Genomic DNA, 11,483 nt, shown 5'->3' with positions numbered 1-11,483 from the left:
TAAGCAAGTGTTGGTTAAATAGTGATCATCATAGTCAATTAAGTGAGCTTATAATACCTTCTTTTCTATTGAACCCTACTTCAACATGTGATGATTAAGGTTTATAGTCTTTATTATGAGTTCTAAAGGTGTATTAACAGTCAAAGACCAATGGCTAGAGCATGAATGGACCACCTATAACTTGAATTAATGACAGTGAGGATTGAGAGTTTTAAAAATAATTGTAACATGAAAAAGTTTTGTGGATTCTATAAAGTTATGAAAAATTTTGTGGATTCTATAAAGTTATGAAAGACTAAATTAGACTTAGAAAAACTTTAAAAGATTGTAATGACTTATAATTTTTTATAAAATGCTTCAATAATCAAGACTTGTAATTTGTATTTATGAACATTTAATCATAAGCATTTATAAAATTTAAAATAAGGGAACAACTTCTCTACCCATCATAAAAAGTTGGATAGTGTATCCTAACTAATTATATGATACCATTAAATTTTAACACAATTAGTTATTTATTAAATACTACAATTGTTTGTTGTTTTCAAAGCATTTTATAAAAGAGGTAACTTTACCCAACTTTTTGAATTGGGTAAATAAGAATTCACCTTAAAATAATGTTATTGATATATAAGGTTTTAAATTCAATGAATGTTAAGCAAAAGTTGAATACAAATGCTAGTTGACAACAGTGACAAACAAACTAACAACATAATCTCTAATAAAAGATTACCACGAGAAATTTAAGTTTTTAGAGTGCTCATTTAAGAGTGATTTTATAAAATAAATAAAAAATAGTATTAATAAAAGACAGAGATTTTTTTTTTAAAAATCAATATTGATATTTAAAAAAGACGCAATTTGAGAGCCAGGGTTAGAGATTTTTCATTTCTCTCTAATCAGTTTGAGAAAAATAGCGATTACAATTTTGTTAACTGTTGGATCAAGTTGATTTTTGAACACAAGATTCTTGAGACAAAGCTCTACACTTCTCCCGTTCGGATCATCGAGAAAAAAAGTCTGAAGAAAGAGATATTGTGTTCGCATGATATCACGTGTTTAGGAATGTTTAACTAGGATTTGAAAGAAACCTAATTGACATGGGCTATTCCGGTGTAGGTCACCAGCATGGAGACCTTTCATGGTCAGTTCTTCTTCTTCAAATGACTCCTATGTCTCCATCCCAAACCCAAGCACAAAATAATTCCTTTACACAAGTTCTTCAAAATATGTTTAACATATTAGTTTCTAATTTTGCCAATTATTGCCACAAAGGTAACCATCTCTCGGTGAAGATATATGAAGAGGCTTACAAAGCATGACTCAAATGTTGTAGAAATAATTTATACGAGAGATTGATCACTAGTAAAGATAACATGTCATTGAAGGTATCAGAATTACTTGACAAACTCATGAAATTATGGAGTCTAATCACTAATTGAAATTTAACTTCTTTGGTACGTAGCTATTTTGAATTTTCATTCAAATCAAGGGAGGATCTCAACAAAATTTGGAGTGTAAGGACTTGTAATGTTAAACATTTACTTTTGCATTTGTCTGCGTGGACACCATATTTTTAGACCTCAAAACTTGAAGATCACACAATATCAAGTGTGATTAGCGTATTGGGGACCAATTATTTTAAGCATGCATGATCACTCCCTCATTGTTGTTTTTCTTCTTCCTCACTCACCTTCACCAACCTAAAAAACCCTAATCATCAATATCATTTTTCACTCCAAAACTCTAACTTTTTCGTGCAACAAATCAAAGGGAGCAAGAGAAGATTGAATTTCAGGTAAAGATTCAACTTTGTCAATTACATTGCTCACATTAATCATCAAATTTTTGTAAAAAAAAAAGTAATGTTGCTTCCAGAGGTATAATATACTCACTTTTTATATTCTGTTCTGGTTTGAAGTGCAATATACTCAATTTTTAACATTGTAATACACTCACTTTCTATATTCTGTTCTGGTTTAAAAATGTATCAGCAAAAGTTCTAGATATGTATCTACGGAAGGTTCTTAAGTTTGCAGTTCCAGAGAATGTTCCAGAGAGGTACCTCTTGAACCAATAAATATGGGGTCGTTCCTAGATATAGATACGGAAAGAAGTTTGACAAAAAATGGTTGGTCCATATTCACCTATGTTTTCTATAAATTTGGGGTTTCTTATGTTGTCTTTCACACAAACACAAAAATGTCTCAATTGTATAATATCAACATTTGTTGGTATGTCGCAAGTGTCTCTTACTCCGACGGCACAACACCGGGGCGGACGTTCAAACTCACCGAGTACACCTCGCTTGACGATATCATTGACGAAATCCAATATCGTCGACCTTATGGAAACAAACGAAAGGTTGTGAAGCTCGAGTATCGTTCACCTTCAGTTGACAACGAAGGGAACATTGCTTACAACAACTTTGAGCTCAAGAATCGAGAGGATGTTTTGGCGATGTGGCAAACGTATTTCGGTTTCAAAGAGAAAATCTCGCTCGAGTTGGTAGCGACGGTACAAAGAACGGTCGAGCAAATCTTAGAGATGTGCAAGCGTCCACCGGGCTATTGAAATGTAATTTTTAATTTTCTGTTGAAATCATCAATGTAATGCCGATTTTATTTTATGATTGTTGATTTTATTGTTGCAATGTTGATTTAGTAGTATTTTGTTTATGGTTTTCTTCCGTAAATATGCATACGGACATATTTAGTAAATTGATAAGTGCCAAAATGTTGTTATTTTGAGTATATAATTATGGCACTTATCGATTCTATTCATTCCGTTTTTGTAATAAAATCCCCACTTTTGTGTATATATTCACATTATTTAGTTTTCATATGTTTTATATACCGTTTAATAGTTTTTCCTTTGTTTTTATAGGTATTCATGCTTATTGGAGCCTCGAGGAATAAAGTGTCGAAGGCACGGCTCCGATTGCGCGATTTTGGATCAAATAAGCAAGATTTGTGCAGGGAGGTCCGCTTAGCGGCGTCTAAGCGCGCTTTTCAGGGGCGAACCAATTTTCCCTGGCCGCTAAGCGGCAGCTCTGGCCGCTAAGCGGAGGCCTGTTTACTGTTCTTGATATTTTTGTAATACGTGTAGTCCGCTAAGCGAGATTTGGCCGCTAAGCGGCCGTAGCAGAAAATGTGTTGATATTCTTTCATTTGAACCATTTTAGGGTTATGGTTTTGGAGAGTTTTTGGTTCCAACTCCATCATTTTCATTCTTAGAGTAGGATTTGTTAGAACAAGATTTGTTCTGATCAATTATCTTAGTTTTGATGATAACAATAATATGAATTTTGCTTAAGATAATATGGTACTCTAATCCAATGCAATTTCCTTTTCAGGAAATATATAAAGAGTATGCATAATTCAGCGCTCAGAAGCTTTGACTCAGAAGGTTCAGCATGCAACATCAGAACATGGTCTGGCAAGACATCAGAAGATGGTCGAAGCAGAATCAGAACATGGGTCTATGGAAGCATCAGAAGAACATGAGATCAGAAGCACTGAAGTTCTGATGGTATCACGCTAAGAAGCACTTCAAGGTCAGAAGATCAGAAGATGCTTTGCACCAAGCTGTTTGACTCTGATGATAATTAAACGTTGTATTTACAAACATCAGATCAGAAGAAAGTACAAGTGGCAGGCTACGCTGACTGACAAAAGGAACGTTAGAAGCTATTAAAGGCAACGTCAGTAGACACAGCGTGAACAAGGTTCGAGGTAGTTGACAAAAGCGTATAACATTAAATGCAAAGCTGTACGGAACACGCAAAGCATTTAATACATTCAACGGTCATCTTCTCAAACGCCTATAAATATGAAGTTCTGATGTGAAGCAAGGTTAACGATTCTGAAGCAAAACAACTCATATTAACTTGCTGAAACTCTGTTCAATTCAAAGCTCAGAAACTTCATCTTCATCAAAGCTCACTACATTGCTTTTGTAATATATTAGTGAGATTAAGCTTAAACGTTAAGAGAAATATCACAGTTTGTGATTATAGCTTTTAAGAAGCATTGTAATACTCTTAGAAAGATTACATTAAGTTGTAAGTAACTAGAGTGATCGTGTTGATCAGAATACTCTAGGAAGTCTTAGCTTGTGTCTAAGCAGTTGTAATTAGAGTGATCACGTGGTGGTCAGGATACTCTAAGAAAGTCTTAGCTTGTGTCTAAGCAGTTGTTCCTGGAGTGATCAGGTTGTGATCAGGATACTCTAGAAGACTTAGTTGCGGACTAAGTGGAAAACCATTGTAATCCGTGCGATTAGTGGATTAAATCCTCAGTTGAGGTAAATCATCTCTGCGGGGGTGGACTGGAGTAGTTTAGTTAACAACGAACCAGGATAAAAATAACTGTGCAATTTATTTTTATCTGTCAAGTTTTAAAGCTACACTTATTCAAACCCCCCCTTTCTAAGTGTTTTTCTATCCTTCAATTGGCATCAGAGCGTCGGTTCTAAGGTGCAAGCACTTAACCGTGTCTAGAAAAGATTCAGGAAGAGAAAAACGCTTCATTAAAAGATGGCTGGTGAATCTCAAGCAAATCCAACTCCATCTACATCTGGCTCTGCTGAGCAACACAATGGAAACAATGGTTATACTAGACCACCAGTATTTGATGGTGAAAACTTTGAATACTGGAAAGATAAACTGGAAAGTTACTTTATTGGTCTAGATGGTGATCTATGGGATCTTCTGATGGATGGTTACAAACATCCAGTAAATGCCAGAGGCGTAAAGTTGACAAGGCAAGAAATGAGCGATGATCAGAAGAAGCTTTTCAGGAATCATCATAAATGCAGAACTGTTTTGCTGAATGCTATCTCTCATGCTGAGTATGAGAAGATATCTAACAGGGAAACGGCCTATGACATATATGAGTCCTTGAAAATGACTCATGAAGGAAACGCTCAAGTCAAGGAGACCAAAGCTCTTGCATTAATCCAGAAGTATGAAGCCTTCAAGATGGAGGATGATGAAGACATTGAAAAGATGTTTTCAAGATTTCAAACTTTGACTGCTGGATTGAGAGTTCTTGACAAAGGCTACACCAAGGCTGATCATGTAAAGAAGATCATCAGAAGTTTGCCCAGAAGATGGGGCCCAATGGTGACTGCATTCAAGATTGCAAAGAATCTGAATGAAGTTTCTTTGGAAGAACTTATCAGTGCCTTGAGAAGCCATGAAATTGAGCTGGACGCAAATGAGCCTCAGAAGAAAGGTAAGTCTATTGCATTAAAATCTAATGTTAAAAAATGCAATAACGCTTTTCAGGCAAGAGAAGAAGATTCTGAAGAATCAGAATCTGAAGAAGATGATGAACTGTCCTTGATCTCCAGAAGGCTAAATCAACTCTGGAAGAACAAGCATAGGAAGTTCAGAGGCGTCAGAAGTTCAAAGAAATTTGAACGTGGAGAATCTTCTGATGACAGAAGATCTGACAAGAAGAAGGCTGTCTGCTATGAGTGCAATGAGCCTGGACATTACAAGAATGAGTGTCCGAAACTTCAGAAGGAAAATCCCAAAAAGAAGTTTCATAAGAAGAAAGGTCTTATGGCAACCTGGGATGAGTCAGAAGTTGATTCAGACTCTGAAGATGAGCAGGCTAACTGTGCGCTGATGGCGACAGAAGATGACGGATCAGAATCTACATCAGAATCAGATTCTGAAGAGGTATTTTCTGAACTATCTAGAAAAGAGTTAGTTTCCAGTCTAACAGAACTTCTGGAACTCAAAGCTCATCTTAATATCAAATACAAAAAGCTGAAGAAGCAATTTGAATTTGAAACTAAGAAGCTGGAATTGGAAAATTCTGAACTGAAGGAAAAAGTTTTAAATTTATCCAAAAACAGTGGATCTCCTTCTGAAACAGAAAAAGCCATTCCTAGCATGAATCATATTCTGAAAGAATATGACTTGAGCTTCAGAAAATTTTTATCTAGAAGCATAGGCAGAAGTCAACTTGCTTCTATGATATATGCTGTGTCTGGAAATAATAGAGTAGGCATTGGTTATGAGGGTGAAACCCCATACAAACTTGAATCTGTTGATAAGATGAAAATCACATACAAGCCATTGTATGATGAGTTCAAGTATGGCCACTCCCATGATATTAGGCACACATCACATGCACAGAAGTTTAACACTGTTCACACCAAGAAACATGTGACACGACCTAAGAAATATCATGAATCTCCTTTTAAAGATTATCATGTTGTTCCTCTTATGTCTTATATTGCTAAACCCAAGTTCAATCAGAACTTGAGAAAATCTAACAAGAAAGGACCCAAGAAAATGTGGGTACCTAAGGATAAGATCATTCCTATTGCAGATATCCTTGGCTGCAAAAAGGACAAAGCACAACATGTCATGGTACCTGGACTCTGGATGCTCACGACACATGACAGGAAGAAGGTCTATGTTCCAAGACCTGGTGCTTAAGTCTGGAGGAGAAGTCAAGTTTGGAGGAGATCAGAAGAGCAAATTTATTAGATCTGGAACCATCTGTTTAAGTTTGTTTCTAAAGCAATGGTGTTTCGTTCTTGAGTATTCTGAATGCTCTAAAAGCTACAGAATATAAAATAATTGAAACATTGATTGTGGAAGAATCAATCAATATCTGGTTTGATGATAAACTCATTTCTGATGAAACAAAGCAGCTTAAGAATTTTGCAAATACAGTTTATCTTATCAGAAGATGCAGAACCAAGAAGCAAATCTCCAGAAGCTATCACTACGCCAAAATTGCTTTTTGGCAGCACACCATAGACAGCGCTTTTATATAAAAGCGCTGCTATAAATAAAATAAATAAAAAACACGGAAACTGTACTCTAAAAGTGCTGTTAAAAGGTCGACCTTAGACTACGCTTATCAAAAGCGCTGCTAAAAGGCACACCTTAGACAGCGCTTTACAAAAGCGCTGGTAAAGACCTACGTAGGAAGCGTTGCTTAAGGCCATTTTAGCAAAAGCGCTGGTAAATGCCCACATTAGACCGCGCTTTACAGAAGCGCTGCCTAAAATCATTTAAAATTAAAATTAAAAAATAAATTCTATTCATTCTTTCTATTCTCATTTCTCTTCTCTCGCCAAAAAAACCTAAGCCCAGAAATGAAACGCAGGTCACACAATTTTGTCCCTTATCGCATCCCTCACATAAAGCAACTTCCTTCGTTGATCTCCGATGGCGACGGTTATGGCGGACAAGAAATCGAAAACGAAGATCGTCTGTACCATCGGTCCCGCATCAGAGTTCCTTCCCATGATCGAGAAGCTTCTCCGAACATGCATGAACGTCATTCGTTTCAACTTCTCTCATGGCTCTTACGATTACCATCAGGAAACCCTAGATAATCTCAGAACCGCCATGGATAATACCGGTATCCTCTGCGCCGTCATGCCCGTGTTGTCCAAAAGCTCTGGGCTTTTGTTCGAGAAGCGGTTACAGGTAAAGGTTAATTCTTTGTATTTTAAGTTCATTCTTTGTAGTTCATTCTTTCTCTCTCTAAGCATTTCTCCACCGATCAACTTCTCTGTTTCCGGAATCGCTTTCACCATCGCCGCCGGTTAGGGTTCCATCAACTTCTCCTCGAAATGCACGGGATCGAGACACACGATGGGGATTAGGGTTCCAATGAGTAAGTACATGATGAGTAAGTAATGCATCATTTGTTACCTTCAATTATGTGCTTATAAACTAAGTAAAACTTTGCAGTTGAATGAAGGGGATGGAGCATTCTATGGACCAAATATAGATATCAGTGTATCTGATGCGCTGAGTAGAAAATTCCAGTGTGCAAATCTACATGTTTACCCTGTTTGGCTTTACTTGCTTGCACTCCCATGGTTCAGTTGTTAATTATTTTTACTGATAATTGATTAAACTGGCTCCTTGCAGCTTGACTTCCAGCTTCCTGATTGTTTTAAGTTGGAATTCTCAGCTGAGGATGAAGCCAAAATTGAGAGGCCTGTTATGATACACATAGCCATTCTAGGATCATTTTAAGTTGGAATTCTCTGAAGGTACACAACTCTGTTTCCTGAATTTAGTCTTTTGTATATTTGTCGAAGTCATATGAGAACAGTTAGACGGGGTGATGATGTGTAGTCCATATCATTGGGTAACACTTTAAATCTCTTTGAAGTTTTCTAGCCTTTGAGTTTGATTATCTTGTTTTTTGTTGACAAAAGAGTGATTTCAAACTGCTAAAGAATTAATATATTGACCTGATTGTTAAGGTGATTTGTGCGCATGCCTTGAGTTTGTAACTTCTTTCTCTGTTTCGGTATTGAGGTGCTTCACTTTTGGAACTGTTTGGTGAAGCTGGAATCTAGGCTAAGTTGGTATAAAAGTTGTTACTGTTAACAGTCTCTTTTAAAATAAATAGTTAGTAAAAGTGTTAGTTGAGGAGGTTTTTTAAATTAATGGTGAACTAATATATGAAGTAATCTATTTTTGTTCTAATTGTGTGAACTGGTGGGTGAATTGAATCTGGTTAAAGGCTAATCGATATTGAACTGAATTGGTGGATTGTTAAAGTATGGAACACTCTTGTTAGATTTGTGCATATAATAAAGAACATTAACTAAATAGTGTATGGCATGGGATATACTTGCAGGCGTTAAGATTACGTAGAGATCCATACTAACAAATGTGGTAGAATGCAGTTCACTTGTCTTTTGTTAGATTCCTAATGCATAATGTCACCCATTATATACAGTAGTTAGTAGAAAACGTCATGCCACTTGTTAGTTTAATTTATAAAGCTGTGTCATAACACTTTGTTTAACATTATGATATCATGCTTCTAATTATTTGCTTGCCTTAATAGAAAAAACCTATTGTATTGATTATAAAGCATATTCAGTTGCTAATGGATTGGTGTAATGTCCTAATATATAGTGGTATCAGTTATGTATCATGTATGTATATAGTACTTTGAATTAGAACATCATGTATGTATGTATGTATGTACTTTAGATTAAAACTTTTCAGGAATGATGATCATGCATTCCACATGATTTTATAAATTGTGCCAGTTAGTATTTTCTTCATTTTTATGTTCAATATTTTGTGCTCAATATCTTTATTCATTATAGTGATTTATTTTCTTGGCTTGTAGAGTTACCTGGTCGTACAGACAATGAGATAAAAAACTATTGGAACACTTGGATCAAGAGGCGTACCCGAGCTGGCTTGCCGTTTTATCCTCCTGGTGTATATCAAGCGGCTCTTAATAACCAAAGCACCGGTAGAATTAACGCTGGCAATAAAGTGCATTCTGATTTCTTGCATAAAAGGAGTTTTAATGAACCCTTTTTTAACTCACAAAGCATAGAAGTCTTCATGCAGCGTACACATGTTTACTCGACTCATGGCTGATAATAGTTTAAGAAAACAGTCTTGTCAAAATAAGTTAATTTAAGTAGTCACTAAATTTTATTTTTTATGAAGGTTAGCATATTCCCAACAAACTACACAATGGAACAGGAACATTGTGAAATCAATATTATGAAAATCTATGCATATGGTTTTCCTATTAATTCCTTAAAATTCATGTGCAGGAAACATTGTGAAATCAGAGTATGTTGATCATGTGTGGTCCCCTGACAGTTCTTATATCAAGTCTCTGTTGAACAATAGTCGGCCAGATTTTGTGCTTGATTCAGGTTGGTATGAGTCGTGTTCTGGGCATGGAAATAACCAAGCCGTTGCCACTGATGCTACATTGATGTTTCAGGAAGATCAATTAGCCACCGACTATAGACATATGACTGCTGCTGGAACTTCTAACCCAAGTCAGGTATGGGAGTTAAGTTCTTTTGGATGGAACAACATGCCTGCTGTCTGTCAAGTATCTGATCTTGGTTAAGAAAACATCCAAGATGTGTGATTTGAAACTGCTGTACTAATTGCATTCATGTTGGTTTTCTTAACATGGTCGTCAGGTGTTAATATCTTTACGTGTGTTGATTTGAACCGAGAAATATTTTACGTGTGATTTTCTAGTACTGAACAATTGATAATCGAGAGACACATAGAGGTATAGGTTAATTCTTTGTATTTTAAGTTCATTCTTTGTATTTTAAGTTAATTCTCAATATATTTGCTTATGCAATAACTATCAGGATTGCTTTTTTAAAACCTTTGTGTAGGAGGCACTTGGATAAGCTTTTAAATTAAAGAAGACAGAAATAAATTTACGATAGATGCATGTAACTTTTATTCAAAAGCTACTTTTCCTAGCCTTTTAGAGAAGCACAAAAAAATATTGGCTTTTTTCTCTTTTTAATTCTTTTATGATTATGATAAACAAATTTAAACATTTTTTCCCTTAAAGAAAATGTTATTTTAAAAAATGAACAAGTGGATTTATAATACTCAAGAACCAAGTAGTTTACCGACATGTTAATGGTTGTCTGAACTTTATTGCTGATAGTTTCATAAACTCAATGCAATTTGTTTTTGTAGTTTTCACTGGAGAAGCATGGGGTTATCTCGGAAGCAGAAGATTTTTAATAGAACTTGACGAGCACTCAGATGCTGTTCATGGCCTTAATCGCTCGTTAATTGAAAAGGTACTTTGTAGTAAATATGCCCACTGTGTAGTTTGTAGGTTGACCTAATGCACACTGTTTAAATTTATGACCATTCTAGAATTACTTTATTTGCTAACAACCTAACTTAAACTTTTGTGGTGGGGTGTTTCACTGGTATTTGAAATTGGTTATGTTGGAAAGGGTCTCATTCAAGGTGCTAAAAACTACTTTGCTCATGCAGAAGGGGTGAGATGATTGATCTGACAAATATGTGCACATCAATTCCCTTTTATATTTCTAATTAGATATAATGTATTTCGTTATATAATTTGTATCTGCACACTGCACCATCAGAATTAGAGTATTGTGCCAATCCTGCCTTTGTCTTACACAACTTCATTGCAGGATTCTTCTGCCACAAATCAGATAATGGCTGCCCTGAAACATGCCCAAGAGTCGCTACCGTCTGAAGATACAAATATTGCATCTGCAAGTGTCTCAAATATTACATAATTTTTTTTTGTAGCCTTAGGGTGACATTCATTATTCATAACTTAGGCTTTTTTTAAAAAAATTGAATCCTCTTGTATAGAATCCATGTTGACATAACTTAGGTTCTGAGATTTTGTATGAGTTATTGTTCTGAGTATTCTCTTAGTGTATGGATTGAAGATGTATATTGATGTTGTTGTTGTTTCAAATTTTATATTGAAGCTACAAATTCTGGTAAAAACCTGGTGCAAAAATGGTGAAAATCTGGTGCATATATGGTGACTCATAATAGGCAGCCCTTTATATAGGGGGAATAGACAGCGCTTTTAATGAAAAGTGTTAAAAATTTTGTTTGAGAAAAGAGCTGTCTAAAGGGGGCTTTTAGCAGCGCTTTTTATAAAAAAACGCTGTCTAAAGGGGGCATTTTGCAGCGCTTT

General features: G+C 35.6%; 1 long non-coding RNA gene across 14 annotated transcripts; it reads left to right on the top strand.

Annotated features, from left to right (window-relative positions):
* The first annotated feature begins 7,091 nt into the window (after positions 1 to 7,091).
* On the top strand, positions 7,092 to 11,255 carry LOC131595970 (uncharacterized). Of its 14 annotated transcripts, none has more exons than XR_009282121.1 (6): positions 7,092 to 7,462; positions 7,586 to 7,652; positions 7,730 to 8,037; positions 9,138 to 10,058; positions 10,487 to 10,593; positions 10,960 to 11,255. It is a non-coding gene; the product is annotated as an uncharacterized LOC131595970 (long non-coding RNA). The 14 variants fall into 14 exon arrangements; XR_009282124.1 differs by having other exon boundaries at positions 7,586 to 7,806; positions 7,913 to 8,037; XR_009282119.1 differs by having other exon boundaries at positions 7,586 to 7,822; positions 7,913 to 8,037.
* Positions 11,256 to 11,483: the final 228 nt, after the last annotated feature.

This window comes from Vicia villosa, linkage group LG4 (assembly GCF_029867415.1).
Source record: "Vicia villosa cultivar HV-30 ecotype Madison, WI linkage group LG4, Vvil1.0, whole genome shotgun sequence".
NCBI lineage: Eukaryota > Viridiplantae > Streptophyta > Magnoliopsida > Fabales > Fabaceae > Vicia > Vicia villosa.
Note: the sequence above shows the minus strand (reverse complement) of the source record. Positions and strands in the feature narration are given on the sequence as shown.